We start from the raw sequence: 17,120 nt of genomic DNA on the forward strand, positions 1-17,120 counted from the left end.
TTCAAGATGTCAGGAGAGCTGCATTCTTCAAACTATCAAAAAATAAAAACATGCCCAGATAGACTGATAATCTAATGCCCTATGTGTACGCTAAACCACTCCCTTCCCCAGTCAGCCATTCCCTCTTCAATCATAGCAGCTTGAGCAAGTGAAACAGGCAACAACTCCAACTTCTCTTAGCAGGTATCCAAAAATAGACTGCCTGCTACAGCCATATTCAGTTCCTAGACCCAAGCATTTTTGGCCAGATCAAAATGTCCTTGATATTAAATGAATGCAGCCCATATTCTATTTGCAGAACTGGCTGTTTTCATTGTTGATACAGATGCACATGAATAAATGGAAATTAACCTGCAGAAGGGTGGTTTGAAATGTACACACAACACATACACCCACACAACACAAACACACACCTTTATATACACCAAATGAATCATAACAGATGACTGTTTTACCCTATCTCTTGAGAAGAGGACTGTGCATAGCTGCTTTGTCCCAGCAAGAATTTAATCAGCAAATACTACTCTAAAAGGGAAGGGTGGAGGAGAAGTTTCCACATTTCTAGTTCAGGCCTATAACATAAGTGCCTAATGAAAATGTGCAGTCTCTCTGGCTTCCCTGTACAGTCAACGGAGTGATAGAAGCCATGCCACAGGGAATGAGTGACCTGTACGAGACCTTCCATCACCATGTGTGTATCAAATTTACTTATGTTTCAAAACCAACCAATTCTATTGCTCTGGTCAAACTGCTCATTGGTTAAAACCCAATTGGTTTATTATTTATTACCCAAAATTTATTATTGGTTCCAATAATAAATATATTGTATTAATCATCAGTATACCCAAGAAAGAGAACATGCTTCCTTCGAATTATGCACAGTGTAGGTTGATTTTTTGTAAACAGAAGTCAGAGATTCAACAAGCATATATTTCATAGTTAGAATTCCATCATTGTCTAAATCTAATGCTTGGAGGATTTCCATTTGTCTTATTGCCTTAAGATTAAAGCAATAAGATAAACTGAATATTTAAGTAACGGGGAAGTGAGTATACTGAGTACTATAAGCTAGATTTTTTTTATTATTATTATATAAATCCACATCTCTGGTTAAAAAAAAGAAAAAGGCAGCAGCAGCAACAAAACTAGTTCAAATATACCACATGACTTTAGTATAAAAGACCCAGATCATAGCATTCTGTTTAGCAGACATCTTCCTTTACTTCCTACTAACCCACTCTGTGCTAAATCTCTGTACTGCAAGTGGCAGCTCCCATCCTTAGACCTTGAGCTGGTAGCAAACTACAGTTGCAGAACCTGAGAAGCCTAAAAATGAATTTTATCTAAATTCTAGACACTTGAAAAGTAGGCCTCCAATCTAAGCTGATCGGGTAGATCTACTCTACAACCAACAACCAAGATAAAGGTACCTTCAGAGACCGGGTCACCCTACGCTGACAGGACTGTTTTCCTTGACAACAGAAGGACCTCACTGACTAGCTTAGGCTACAGGACTGATGTTTAGGCAGATAACTTAGAGGAGCTGAATCCTTCCCTTAATGGCTAAGTACCAGGATAGGACTGAGTAATTAATTTGCAGGTTGGAAACAGTAAGTAGCTCTCTAGAGGCTTCTTCAGAGCTGCTGTCTAGGTGACTAGTTTTGGTCTGCCAATGTGCACTACATAGTTAGGTCTATCCCCCAGTAACTTGCCTAACCAAAGTTTGTTAATCTCTAGTCGAAAGGATAACAGTCTCCATAAACCTACTTTTTAATGGCACCTTGTTAGCAGCCCATTCAGAAAGCCCAAGAACAAAATAGGTATCCACTGAAAGCTACCTAAACCACCTAAGTACCTTTGCAGCCATGAAAACTGTTCTCCTTGAGTTAGGGCTTACGAATGGTAGAAAAAACAAACAGGCTACAGGACACACATACAGGTATTACTAGAATTTGAGGAGAAAGAGTAGCTCAGTTTTTAGATGTTGGTTTGGTTTCATTGTTATATGCATGAGCATAATAAGGCAATGTAGTTCCTTCGTGCAACTTGGTTATAATTCATTCTCTAACAAAATAATGCTTTACTTTTTTTCTCCACAGGATCAGTTTCAGTGTCAATTATGTGATAAGGAATAACATAATTACATAGGAATATGAGAAGTGGAAAGGATTGTCCCATCCAAACCCTCACAGTCATAGGCAGCAAAAGTAAATATATATATAGTCCTTAAGACGCCTGCCTCTAACTCTGCACACCACAACTCACTAGACGATCCCAAACGCAAATATCACCTGCAGTCCTTCAGTGGCAAATATGCCAGAAGAGGAGTGACAGAGATTAAGGGCAGGAGATACACAAGCCAACAGCAAAATTTTACTGGTAGAAGCCCTGTAAGGTGAAAATTCCCAGATGATTTAAGCAAGGATTCCCCTTTCCACATTTCAAGAGAGCAATAAGGAAAAGAAAAAGAAAAAAACAAGTAAAAAGATAGGGAAAAAAGGAACAATGGTCCTTGCTAATCTTACCTAAAGGAAATTTTCTTCCTGGCTTCTGGGCTCTGGGGATGAGTTTAACACGGAGCACAAAGAACCAGAGATATTTTCCATCATCACTAGGAAAAGTGCTATTTTAATTTAATTGTATGTACATTTATAGCAAATACCCACAGATAAACTTGTATCTTGAGGAAAGTGGAATTCATAGTAAAGTAAGTACACATTTCAGAGAGGTGATATGAACCAAACTGCCTTGGTAACTAGCTAGACAAAAATCTTCATGTTGTTCCACTGACACAAGTATTTAGCATATATTATTGCTATTTAGAAGAAAAACTCTTTGAGTAATCTCTTTCAACTGTCCTTGCCTAGAAAAACAGAATTCTAATACCAAATGCTCACACAGAACCAACAGCCTGAAAAATTATGTGGGAAGAAACTATTTTCTTTTTGCTTCATGCAGCCTTTGAACACCTTTGGCAAAGTAGATGATCTGACCAAGAAAAAATTTGGTTATGCTCTCTCAGTTTGGAAGTTCTTTCATATTTTTTGGTAAATGCCTGCGGTTATGTCAAAAGGACAATGGACAACAGGCCACTAAGGCTAGCAAAGGGAATACAGGATTTATTTTACTCTCATATGCACTGCCTATCTCCATTTTTTTGAGTGCTGGATGCTGCTGTATTCACTTCAACATAATACTAATATCCCTTTCCATCTATGAACAGATAAAATACTCCTTAGTATGAAGAATCAACCTTTCAGAGTAATAATATAAGCAAGTTTAAAGAATTAGTGCAAAAACGCTGACTGGCTGTCTTCTTTCTTTGTGGAACAGAAGGTGAAGGAGGTAAATTTGATGGGGTAAAAAAAAAGTGAACAAAACCCCAGGATTTCTTTAGGTTTGGCTTTCAGAAGCAGTCGACTCCAAAGGGAGTGGTCCTCTACTCTTCCTCACTCTCCTCCCTGCTGCATTGTCCCACCCTCTCCCTTGGCGCAGCCAATTTATTTCACTTGCACAAAGACCCATTGAGATGGAGCTCGGAGAAGGTACCAAAAATTTGACTATGATGTTGCTAATATTCAGACTGGAGCACATGGATCTACTTACTGTTACCTGGATTTTTTTTTTTTTTTTTTTAAGCACAAGTCCTATTTGGCTCTGCAATACTCACCCCAGTGTAGAAATTTAAGTCTCCTTGCACCAGTAGGAATCAAGAAGAATGCAGGGTGAAGGAGATATGGTGCAAAAGGCAGCCACGATCATCTCCTTTCAGTGGCAGAAGGGTGGTAGATTAGACCAGCTGGTCTAACTGCAACATCACTTAAACCAGTCTTACATTTCCATTTTAGCTTGGGAGCCTTTTCCTTACATAAAAACTCCTGAAGGACAATGCACACAGAGCTGTACAATTCCCTGGAGACCCCAGAAACGCACAAAGCATAGCCTCGTGTCTAAAGTTGGGTAATCAGAGGATGCCTCCATCTGGGATTCACAGTATCTTGCTGCGTATCTCATTCCACCTTTTTAAGGATGGAGTATGTCAATAGTGATTGACCTCTAGGAGCTCTCAGCTAAGACTAATGGTTAACTTAGCTTGGCAGAAATGATTTATCAACTAGAATGCCGCTAACAAGGCCAAAATTTAGCAACCAGATGATAAATGCTTTTTTTTTTTTTACTTATCATAAAGCCAGTTAAACCTATCTTCCTCTGGGGACAAAGTTCATTGAAGTCTGCAAAGATTTCAGCATTAGCAAGCTCCAAGTATATTCCCAAAGCTCATTAGGGTATAGAGACCTGAAAGTGGGAGCATCAAGGCCCTGAGGGCACTAACAGGCTTTCATGGCTCTGATCAGCCTCAGCTAGGACCTCTCCCACCTCTCCCACACCCTGCCCATGGACCCTGGTTCTGGATGAACCTCAGCTGCTACCCTGGATGGAGGCCCCATGCATACATCACAGTGTCTCCATCCCTGCCTCCAAGGCGGACCTGGGATCCATACTGCAGCCCTGCCACCAGCTGCTCTGGGCAAGATCCTGGACCTGGCTCATCCTCTCACTGTGGCCAGGCCTGTGGACAAACCCCAACGCCAGCCTTCAGCTCTGCCCACTCAGCTCGGCTCCCATGGTACAGTGCACCATCAGCAAGGGCACAGCCCACACTAGGGCCACCCACAGCTCCTAATTCACCTGCCCATAGAGAGTAGCCAGTCCTTGCTGCACTCTGACTCAGAAACATGGTCTCACACAAACGCATACACTATAAAGATAATAAATGTAAAAGTAGAGTACTTGAGGTGTACAGGGTAGGAAGAAGTCAAAAGGGGCAGGAGACCTGCATGGATGAGCAAGGAGCTTCTTCTGTTTGAGTTTTGCCAGAAGGAAGTACACAGAATGCGGAAGAAGGGACAGACCACTTGGGAGGAATGTAGGGATGCTGTCAGAACATGCAGGGATGTGATGAGGAAGGCCTTAGCCCATTTAGAATTAAATCTGGCAAGGGATGTCAAGGACAACAAGGGCTTCTTCAAATACATCAGCAGCAAGAGGAGGACTAGGGAAATGTGGGCCTGCTGCTGAATGAAATGGGTGCCCTGGTGACAAGGGATACAGAGAAGGCAGAGTTACTGAATGCCTTCTTTGCTTCAGTCTTCACTGCTAAGACCAGCCCTCACGAATCCCAGGCCCTGGAGACAATAGAAAAACTCTGGAGAAAGGAAGACTTTCCTTTAGTTGAGGAGGATCTAGTTAGAGATCATTTAGGCAAATCTGACACCCACAAATCTATGGGCCCCAATGGGGCTGATGGGATGCACCCACTAATGCTTATGGAGCTGGCGAATGTTATTGCTAGGCTGCTCTCTATCATCTTTGAAAGGTTATGGAGAACGGGAGAGGTGCCTGAGGACTGGAAGAAAACCAGTGTCACTCCAGTCTTCAAAAGGGACAAGAAAGAGGACCCAGGGAACTACAGGCCGGCCAGCCTCACCTCCATCCCTGGAAAGGTGATGGAACAGCTCAATCTGGATATCATCTCCAAGTATATGGAGGAGAAGAAGGTGATCAGGAGTAGCTAGCATAGATTCACCTGCTTAACCAACCTGATAGCCTTCTATGATGGAACGACTGGCTGGGTAGATGAGGGCAGAGCAGTGGACGTTGTCTGCCTTGACTTCAGCAAGGCTTTTGACACTGTCTCCCATAACATCCTACTAGGCAAGCTCAGGAAGTGTGGGCTACATGAGGTGGATTGAGAACTGGCTGAAAGGCAGAGCTCAGAGGGTTGTCATCAGTGGCATGGAGCATAGCTGGAGGCCTGTGGCTAGTGGCGTCCCCCAGGGCTCAGGACTGGCTCCCATCCTGTTCAACTTCTTCATCAATGACCTGAATGAGGGGACAGAGTGCCTCCTCAGCAAGTTTGCCAATGATACCAAGCTGGGAGGAGTGGCTGATATACCAGAAGGCCGTGCTGCCATCCAGAGAGACCTGGACAGGCTGGAGAGCTGCGTGGAGAGGAACCTCATGAGGTTCAACAAGGGCAAGTCCAGTGAAGTGCACCTAGGGAGGAATAACCCCTTGCATCAGTACAGGTTGGGGGCTGACCTTCTGGAGAGCAGCTCTGCAGAGAAGGACCTGGGAGTGCTGGTGGATGACAAGTTGGCCATGAGCCAGCAATGTGCCCTTGTGACCAAGAAGGCCAGTGGTCTCCTGGGGTGCATTAGGAAGAGTGTTGCCGGCAGGTGGAGGGAGGTGATCCTGCCCCTCTACTCAGCCCTGGGGAGGCCTCATCTCAACTACTGTGTCCAGTTCTCGGCTCCCTGGTACGAGAGAGACATGGAGCTACTGGAGAGAGTCCAGCATAGGGCTACGAAGATGATCAGAGGGCTGGAGCATCTGCCCTATGCGAAATGGCTGTGACAGCTGGGCCTATTCAGCCTGGAGAAGAGAAGACTGAGAGGGGATCTTATCAGTGTCTACAAATACCTTAAGGGAAAGCATCAAGAGGATGAGGCCAGACTCTTTTCAGTGGTGCCCAACAACAGGACAAGAGGCAACAGGCACAAACCAAAACACAGGAAGTTCCACCTGAATAGAAGGAAGAGCTTCTTTCCCGTGAGAGTGACAGAGCACTGGAATAAGTTGCCCAGAAAGGTTGTGGAGTCTTCTTCTCTGGAGATAATCAAAGCCCACCTGGATACGATCCTGTGCAACATGCTTCAGGTGACCTTGCTTCAGCAAGGGAGTTGGGATTAGATGATCTCCAGAGATCTCTTCGAACTTCAAGTATTCTATGTTTTGTAAAAAGGGAACTGTAGCCATTTCTTTTAATTGTCAGCCACATAATGCAATACAACCACTCTCCTCTCAGCCCAAATGACACTACTAATACCAGATTCACTTTCTTTTCACAGTGATTATCATTTTGGTCACACAATAAGATGTGTCATGTGAAAGGCCAGGGTGAGAGCCAATCACTTAGGGCTACCAGAGGACACAGAACAGCAGAGAGGTTCAGTCAATCTCCAGCTCCATAAAATTCCTATGATCTTTGCTTTTCCTCTTGCAGCAGACTTTGCAAAATTTTGAATGCAGAGAGATAAAAAATTCAAAACATTTTTTGTATAGCTCAGGTAAACTTTTGCAATTTCCAAAGAAAGAATAAATACGTATTTACCACCTCATTTTTTTTTGTATGTAAAATTCTAGGCCCATTTTTAGGAAAAAAAAAATATGAAACAATAAAGAAACTATTTTATGATAGTAAGCAAGCTATTAAAAATAAAGACTAATACACAAATACAAAATCTACAGATCTCAGCAATAAGTTTTAAACCTTTTTGGGACCCAAGCACATATGAAAGGACAGGTTGTTTTTTTTTTTTAAAAAAAAAAAAAAAAAACAAAAAAAAAAAAAAACACTTCTGCTCTATTTTTTTCTCATGTATTCGCAAGAGCCTTGTGCTTTGAGGCTTGCTAAAATACCATCTTGTTATTCACAAAAATATGATTATCAGAAAAGTACTGAGTACTGTAAAAACCGTTATACTATGAAGCATAAGTGTTACATATTCCAACAGCTATGTGCATTACCTTCTGTTAGATTAGTACCACATTCCAGTCTTATCTTCAGGAAAGATTTTGAATGAAAATGTGACTCTAAAACTGAACTGTAAGACTTCAAATTCATACGAAACACTCTTTGAATATTAGGCTTAGTGAAGTTGTTTTGAGTAGCAGAATAAACTATTAGCAGAACAAATTCTTTCCTCAATCAATTTATTTTAAAAATGTTTAAGAAATACTGACAGTATTTATTGAAAGTAAGTAGGATCTAGTGTTGTATTTCTATATCGACACCTTAAATTCAACTTGACAATCTTTCTAGTGATTCAAGAATCTTCACAAGACATCCTGGTCTCTGGGGCTTTTCATAGTAAATAATTATTCAGTATAACTTTCCGTATGACCTAATGCAAAGTAGAAAGTAAAAGCTCCCACGAAGAACAGTGAATTTCCTTTGAATAGTTCAACTAGTATCATAAATATGACAGAATGCTATTAGTAGCGTTTTCCCCGATCAGAATTTTTAACCCGATACAGGATGCCCCTTCTCCTGTTGAGTGCGCCTCCCCACAGCACCCCTGCAAGCACTGGGCTCTGCAAGGCAACATGACCCTAGCACAGCCCCTTTCTCCTGCTTGGTGACTCCACACAGCAGCTGCTACTGGCCAAGGGGTCACAGATCTCGCTTCTTCCTTTTGGTGCATATGGTCACAAGATAAAGGCCAAGGTGCAGAGTTAAGAGACAGGAGGGACAGTTCCTGCCTGCAAGAAATGTGAAGTAGGAAACCTGGCAGGTTCATACTTTGTCAGTACATCAGAATCTTTGTGATAGCCCACAGACAACCCACTTCAATTGAAGTGGAAGTATTTAATGCTCAGGGCTTGTATTCTGGATTTTCTGCATTTTCTTTCCATGTCTTTGAACAGGGTCTGTGGAGCTGGGGAAAAAAAATAAAATCACAGTTCTCATCCTCTTGCTACCCAGCAGCTCCTTAAGGCAGAGGAGCACATGGGACAATAATGAGCTAAGTTATTTATTTGACAAACATCAGGATATATTTGCCCTCCTTCACCCAACTTGCAGAACTGTGCTAACCATGGGAGAACAATTGGGAACTTCTTAATTTCACAAGTGTTTTCCACTAAGTAAAAACAAGTAGGAAGCACTTGTTTGCCATAGATTTGTAACAGTATGAGCATTACTCATTATTAACACGCTGCCAGCCAACCAATGCCTCCCGTTCCCCAGTCTCCTGAAGCATTCGCCGGTTGCCAAGTCAACTTGTTCAGCTCTCAGAGCTCTAAAATGGAGAACATTGAATGATTATCACAGCAATCACAAATAAGAATGTTTAGAAAGAAAAACACTCAGTCACTGAAGGAGATAAAAGTGAATTGTAAATTGATTCTGACAGTTCCATTTAGAGATGCTCAGGCACTGACTCAACACAAAATGTAAGAAGGGTGAGAGGTGAGAAATCAAAAGTATTTGATAATAAGCTAACACAGTTCATCTGTAAGGAGCCTTCAAGAAAACAAGTCCTATTTGTAGAATACAATTTGAAGAATACAATTCCTTTTCATGAATGTGAAAGCTTTTTTTTTTTTCCTTCCAAAGCCACCCTATGCTAACAACCTTGCTAAATCACACCTACAGTACCCACATATACAGAATATAAACATTATACAGGCCATGTGAGTGACCCTCCAACACCTCTTAATATATCACTAGCACAGAGGACTGTTTTTAATAGTAATCCCATTTCCAGCAGAAAGATCTTCTGTAATATCAACTAGCTGAAAATCCTTAGTCAAGTACAATAGAAAAGATTTAAATGAACTGTATGAATTTGTTTGTCATTTAATGGGAGTAAAAGGGACAACAGTTGGTATTAGCTGGTAAAAGAAAATATAAATGGCCTATCTTTGATCCTGCTCCCACAGACACATTAGTGTGTTATACTGAAATCACTGTTTGTCTTATGAGCAGAACTTAACAGGAACAGTAGACTTCCCTTAAATACTCCCATCAATCTATGCTTCTTCAATCTTGAATCTATATTCACCTAAAACTATCTTCTTCTGAACAAGAGTGCTGAGTTTTACAGCCAGTCAATCAAACAATGATCTAGATGGTGTGATCATGGAAACAATCCAAGCTGCAGCTTTAAACTCACTTGCTGTCCGCTTTGCTGACTGTTTCTTCTACCAGATGTGCACACTACCTTAAGGATGGTAAAGAAACAGTATATATGCTTAAGCTGCAGGCTGTAATGGTATTTCCCCCAAAAAATCTTTTAGAGACTTAGAGTGAGGAGGAGAAATAAGATTTTCAAAAATGTGTTAGGGAGTTTTGGGACCTACACATCCAAATACAACAGATTTTGAAAGATGGTAGGTTCCTGAAACGTAAACTTTAAAGCTAAAAACAGAGTGAAGAATAGACTGCCATTAACTTTTACAAAAACCCGAACATTCCTCTGTTCTGCCCGTCTTTGAATATCTACCCCAAATACCTAAGACACTTACTTAAGCTTAGCTTCTCTACTCCCCTAGAAAGCATCTGACATATTTTTCAAAGACTCAAACCTATAAACATGCACTTAAACTTGCTTGTGTGAGTGGTTCTAAGTTTTAACCTTGTGTGCCAAGGCTTGTAGGCCTAAAGTCCATGCCAATATCTCTTCCCTCCTCCAAAGTTGCTCTCCTTGTAAGATAATGAACATTTAGCTTGACAATATCAGTTATATAACCTGCCTGAAAGTTAATGCTTTAGCCCATGAAACCCTAAAGATGTTCTGATGTTCTAAATATTCGTTGCTGCATTTAATTCACTTATTCTTGCAGTTCAAGCTCTTCAGAGTTCCATTCCTCTGCCATTCTTCAACTGTTGTCACTAGAATCACTTGAACACATGGAAAACACCTCTCACTGAGACCTGAGCTCGCCTTCCAGTCCCACAATGTGTGGCATAACAACAGAATCCACAAACGCTTGCACAATGCAGATATTGTTAATACATAATAACCTTGAGAAACCACAACAAACAAATGAGAGCACTGACCAAAACGTTAAAGGGCTTTTTTCTTTGCTACAGAGGAGAAAGACTTTGGCTTTTTTTTTCCACATACAAAGAAAGGATTATCCAAAATCATTTAAAACTAAGTTATTCTATTTTTTGCTCAACATGGTTTTATACCCTGCAGCTGAAATGGTAATCTGGAAAGGAAAGGAAATTACGCATTGCTCACCTCTCCTTACAACCTTGATTTCACAATTACCTCCAATTCCACTTAAAAGCTTGAACAATACATTGACCCAACCCCAGCCCACACTACCTCCCACCACTGTCTCAAAGATGGATTTGTGTCCAGCTTTGATCACTTTCAGATATGTCAAAGTAGTTTTTTGAAGGAGAAGGAGAGAAAATGAGAAAAAAAGAAAAACAACTGAAAGATATGCATCTTCAAAAACTCACTGTTAAATGAAATACCATCAGCATACATAACTGCACCAACTAGTCTTTCCAATGCCTAAGTACTACTTCTATGTTGTGATTTTGCAAGCAACCTACATGTCCAGCACATTTGTACCACATTTTGCCATGGAATTTTAATTTGAGAAAGATTTGTCGCTACCCACTATACTGCAAGGCAGGTGGCTGGGCTCTTTTTGGAGTCCCAGAGGCGTCCAGAGCTGTTTTGGCACACAGTGGGTGAGCAGCACTATAGGAGATGACCTTGAAGTTTTAAGTAATGCCAGTGTCCACTAGTTTTCCATAAATGTCAGATTCAATCCTGCCTCTAATCTCCCTTTTGTCCCCCTCAAAAAGAGAAAATAAAGAGTATATTCATTTCAAAACTCACTTGGTCAATCATTTTTAAAAATGAGACTATGGTCCTAAAATCACCTCAGCTAACACAGTGTAGATATAGTTACTCTAAATGATACTCAGATAAAGACATGAGAGACTGGTGTTTTACATACTTGGAGCTAGTCTGCATAAACCTCAGCCAAGGGGAAACAAAATTTGACCTTAATTAGCTGCAGTGATATCAAAGTTGCATCTGCTTTCGCTCCATTGTGATATTTAATGAAAACAGTTATCACAGAATAGCTGAGTTGGAAGGGACCTCTGCAGATCATCTAGTCCAATCCCGTTGCTCAAGCATAGAACAACATAGAACATATTGCCCAGGATTATGTCCAGACGTTTTTTTAATATCTCCAAGGAAGGAGACTCCACAACAATAAATGATTATTTCAAGATATTTCAGAATATTTTGTCATTCTTCAATTTTGTAATCTAGTGTTCTGACACAGAAAATAAAGAAAAGATGTGAACAAGAACTTCTTGCATTTCATATTTTACTTATGGGCAGACGTTAGCCACCCAGTAAGAGCAAGGGTCACAAAGAGCTACAGACTTAAGAAGTGCCTTCCTCATTGATATATATTTCTGTGTATGTGTGTGTGTATATATATATATATATATATATATGAAATTAAGGTAAAGATCTTAAATAAATTGTTTCTTACAACACATAAATGAGATACTGTATACTATGACCCAAAGCTATAAACATTAACAAACAGCTATAAAACAACCTTTAGCTACATTAACTTGGCCAAACTGAGACGTTACATTCACAAATTCAATTCTGTAACACAATGCATATTGAAGTTTACTGCCTAATTTTATACAATTGACTTTCACTGCTATCTCTATTAAGCATAGATGAGAGAAAAACTTCCTAGCAACAGCCCCAACAGCTGAATTGCTAACACTTTTGACGCTGAAACAAAAAGAGGCTTCCAAACTCACAGAAAGCATTCACTTCACTACTTCAGAAAACAATGTAATGTTTCTTGTGATTTGGTGCATGCTAAATGTGACAGTGAAAATTACCTTTAATTGACAGATAGGAGCTTATACTGGAGAGGGAGAGAAATATCTTGGAGTTGCTCAGCTCCATGTTTTCCCTCAGCAAAAATAAACAAAATCAATCAGAACATAATCACTTTCTCTTTTATACAGAAATAAAGCAATGACTTCCTAACTTAACTTTCCAGATGTCTGGCATGCTGTAAACACGGTCAGGTACAAGCCACCCAGGAGCTCTCTCAGCTGCAGAGATGTTTGTGATTAGCAGGCACAGTAAATCAGAAGGCCAAGTTTGGCTGAGATACTCCAGGGAAGAATGTCACCCAAAGGATAACAAGCAACCATGGGATGATGACCATAAAGCTTTTGTATAGGACTATCAAACTGATTAAAATAATGGAGATTATCCTGCCTTCAGTTCAGGCTGATTATTCCTGCTAGTGTAAAAGGCAGCTGTACATATGTACAAAGGAGAGAGCAAGCCCCATTATATAACAGGCTTCCTCAGTTGTTTGGAAATACTAAAGGGGAATATGCTTGCACCCGAAGAGTTTTAAATCTCAGATTGTTAGCAACACATTGCAGAAGGCTCATTAGTGAAAGATGTCACCCTGTTGTAACCAAAGGACGTGATGCGATCACGTTCAGAACCTGCTTGCAGCACTATTGATATCAGCCTGCTTTAAACTGTTTACACCCTTCTTTAATTGTGCCACAGTATTTGTGTCTTGTTCCATGATATTTAATGTTCATAAAAAAGCCCTTGAATATTAAAGTTGAAGGCAGCTCTAATCTACCATATCAGAGGAGGTTCAGAGCATATACACTCACATTCTCATTATCCTGCAAAATCGGATAAACAAGCTCATTAGGTTCTTTGCTGGCCCCAAGTAAAGTTTCAGCTGTAATGACTCTAGTTCACACTATGCAACAGATGAAAATTAGATATTCTGTGCTGTTCCACAATTCGAAAATAAAAAAAGAAAAAAGAAAAAACACTTTGCCCTAGGCAAATCACTGTTCCTGGTTAGAACAGAATAGTCATTTGGGATTTAGGGGAGGGGGGGTCATTTCTCTTGCTGCAGGGAATGGCAGGCTGTGTATGGGAGACACTCAAGATGTCGTGCTTTGGACCGCTTCTAGGACAGAGGTTCGGCTTTGGATAAACTTCAGTCCATCCTCTCCTTACACTGTCAGTTACGGACTTTTGCCCTGATTCCTTGTCCATGCTTCTCTGAAGTGAACTCCAACTATAGGTACTGCCAATATAGCTGTAACACTCCCAAAGCTTTACCATCAGGCTACTTAGGCCTATAAATGCCAACACCTTAGCACATCATTCATCTGCGTGCAACACACTGTCGAACTTTTGTTTTGGTAATACTGGCAGCTGTAGAGAATCTTTTGATGATACACAACATTTCATAGTATAAACTTGTTGAAACTGCTGTTGATAATGATAACTGACATGAAGCTAGAACAAGAGGACTTAAAATTGGGATAAGTTCACTATCTTTTCAGGTATACATATGATGTTAAGAGGCCTGTCCTATGTTAGCCATGTACACACGGCTAAAAAAAGGAAATTATCACATATACATTATGATATAGGAGCTCCCTCATCTGTCAGGATGCCACTTCCCCCACCAAATAGGGCTACATCTAGGCAAATCAGCATGGAGGTGTATTAACAGCCGAGGTAAAGTATCAAACCACTGACAACTGATGTTCTGCTATACTTTATATTATATATGCTCATATAGCAGAGATTTATAGTACCATTGCTTGTCCTCTGCAGTTGTCTTGATCCCACAACACAACAGTTGCCATTGTAACAGTATTTTTAAGTCCCCTATGCACAAAATCGCGAACACATTCATACAGTTTACAAGCAACATAAAGTAATATCACACAACTGATATTTATCCAGAGTTGGCCAGTTTTGGGTGTCTTCACAGTGACTATTACTTTTAATGCTTGTAGAGCTGTACCCATAAATGTTTGCACACCTCACTAGCATTCTGGGAAAATTTAATGTGAGTGACTTGGTTGTAATTTTAGCTTATGTCAAAGATTTAATGGAAAGAACCTTGCAAGAGTTCCCCCAACTAAGTCGGGAGGAACAGGGGAGAGAGATTTCATGGCAGAAGAATTTCGTGATAAAACTCATTCACAGCTTTTCAGGTTCCTCAGAATGGGCATTGTTTTGCACGCATACAATGCAAACTCACTACTCAGCTTGCATGCATTTTTTTTTTCAGATTTTCCATGCTATTATTGGCTAATACTTAATTTGCAAGTCAGGGGCATTATATCATCATCAGAAAGGCAGCAGGTTATAGTTGGCAGCAAGTGGGAGCATGAATGATTTAATTTTGAAATGTTCTTGACAGATATTTAAGCTACGTTAAGACACTTTCCATTATAATAATTTCTGTCATACATGATTTTCTAAGACAATACCAGAATAAAAAAAAAAGTAATTTGTAAGAAACACTCACTCCCACAAATGGCATGCAAGTTTGGTTCTTCTTTATACAGAGATCTATTATGGCCTATTTCAGAACTTAAAGGTTTCCTTACACTGATATTGTTGTCTATAGTGTCTGCAGAATGAATAATCTGTGGAGTAGGAGGAAAGATAGCTTACTAAGGATATCTAGAAACATCTGCCTCCAGAATATTTGTATTGTATTTCTGCAGTCCAATGCATAAGGAAAAAAAGTTCTCTAGAGATAGTCTTACATAAGTATAGATCTCAGGAGTGGAAAAGGTGATTTAGCAGTATCTTGAAGAGCTCCCCTTCCAATTTTTCTTCATTTTCAGTACTAGAGGCCAAATTCAGAAGTTTTACTGAAATCAGTAAATTTGGCACATTATATTTTTTTTACATCAAATTCTCAATATCAGATAAACAACTGTTATTTTCAGTCTAAATTCTTTTAACTTTCCATGACATTAACTGGTCAGGATCTTGCAGCTGAGGAAGAGGTGGTTGGCAGGCAGAGAGGGACAAGTTAGTAGCAATTAGCGTAACAAAAAGAGAAATGAAAGTTCTTACTGCTCTTTACATAGATACCAGTGTGCCCAGAGCAGGAGCTGTGCTGAAGGGTATGTGGGTGCAAAGATCCTCCTCTCAAACATCCATCCCTTCATGCTCCAGCATGTCCACAACTCAATCACTCACCCTCTTCCCACCTGGATGAGGGTTACAGTGCCTCTCCTCCCCAGGCTCCTTTATTCTCTGTTCCTCACCACGCCAGGTGTTCTGCTGGGTGCTGCCCTTTTCTAGGCCTTTCATTCCTTCCTTCCACACCCCACTGTCCTCACCTTTCCTTCTGCTTGGGAGAAGAAACACCAGGTGCCAAAAGCAGGACCCAATCAGTTTCTTTCCTCAGCCACTTTGTCCTGTACACCACTGTCCCAGTAAGACTGATAGCTTATGCATGGCTTCACTGCACTGGTGGGCAGAATAAACAGAAATGCGTCTCTAGAAAATATCTGTTGGCAGCCAGTGACTAGCATTTTCCTCTAAGGTGGTAATAAAGTGGTGAAGGCTACTTAGCACTTCAGCCACATGCCAGTGTTCCCCAGCGCTCAAATTTCAAGTCTTCAGTAGCATCTGCCCCATCCATGATCAAAACAAGTCTTTACCGGCATGGAAATGCTGCACTCCTACAGCTTCTCCATACCACATTCCCTCAGCAACAAGTACGGTTATCCACAATTCAAGTGTTGGCATTACACACCAGCCACTGGTCCTGACCGTTATCACCAAAAGTCTGCAGTTCTGCCCTGACGATTCAGGCCTTCAGGCTTCAATCCAATTTGCAGCTTTGTAGCACAGCAGTTCAAGGCTAACACCTATTAGTAGCTGATCTGTAGCGTCTGGAGGAGATGAGCAGCTTTGCATAAAGAAACATAACAGCAACAGGCAGATTAATGCAGTGGTGGCCGAGAAACTCAATGTTACGAAAGCAAAGCACAAGATGAGTATGTTCACTGTAACGATACACTAGTAAGAAGGTAACATTATTCCTTCAAGTTTCACACAGAGAATGCTATGCACGTTGTTTATGGTTTTTATATAGTTTTGTTGACATCAAGACAGATGACTTTTCAGCAACAGCTATTTACAACAATCCATTTGGCTGTCACTCAGAAGAGGCTAATCTTTCTTATCACTGGCCTGTTTTCTAGATCACCAGTTTGATATCACAGGTAGTTTTTACCCATTGTGGTATCTTCAGTCAAACTGGTATAATACATGTACAAAGCATCTACAAAGAGTATTTTCCTGAGCTATAGCTTCTTTGCTTATCATTTTAAGTGAACATAGGCTGAACTACATGTACAGCAATTCAAATTCAAAAGACATTATTTTGGTTTACTTCCCCTTCTTCCAATAGCCTCTGAAGCTTTATTATAATGATTCCATTTCTTTTTTTTTTTCTTTCAATTTTTAAGCATTATGGAATAGTATATGGAGAAAGTAGCACCAAAAATGCTAGAATCCTGAGTGTAGAAGGTGAAATTTACTCCTCAAACCATGCTTAGTTAATTACTCAGTAACGAAAAATAGTACAAAACCCACAAAACAAAGAAATAGTAGAAAACTGGCTGCTTACCTAATGTTTCTGCTGGGGAAGTAACTTCACTTTCAGCTTGTTGC

Source organism: Rhea pennata, chromosome 2 (assembly GCF_028389875.1).
Source record: "Rhea pennata isolate bPtePen1 chromosome 2, bPtePen1.pri, whole genome shotgun sequence".
NCBI classification, from domain to species: domain Eukaryota; kingdom Metazoa; phylum Chordata; class Aves; order Rheiformes; family Rheidae; genus Rhea; species Rhea pennata.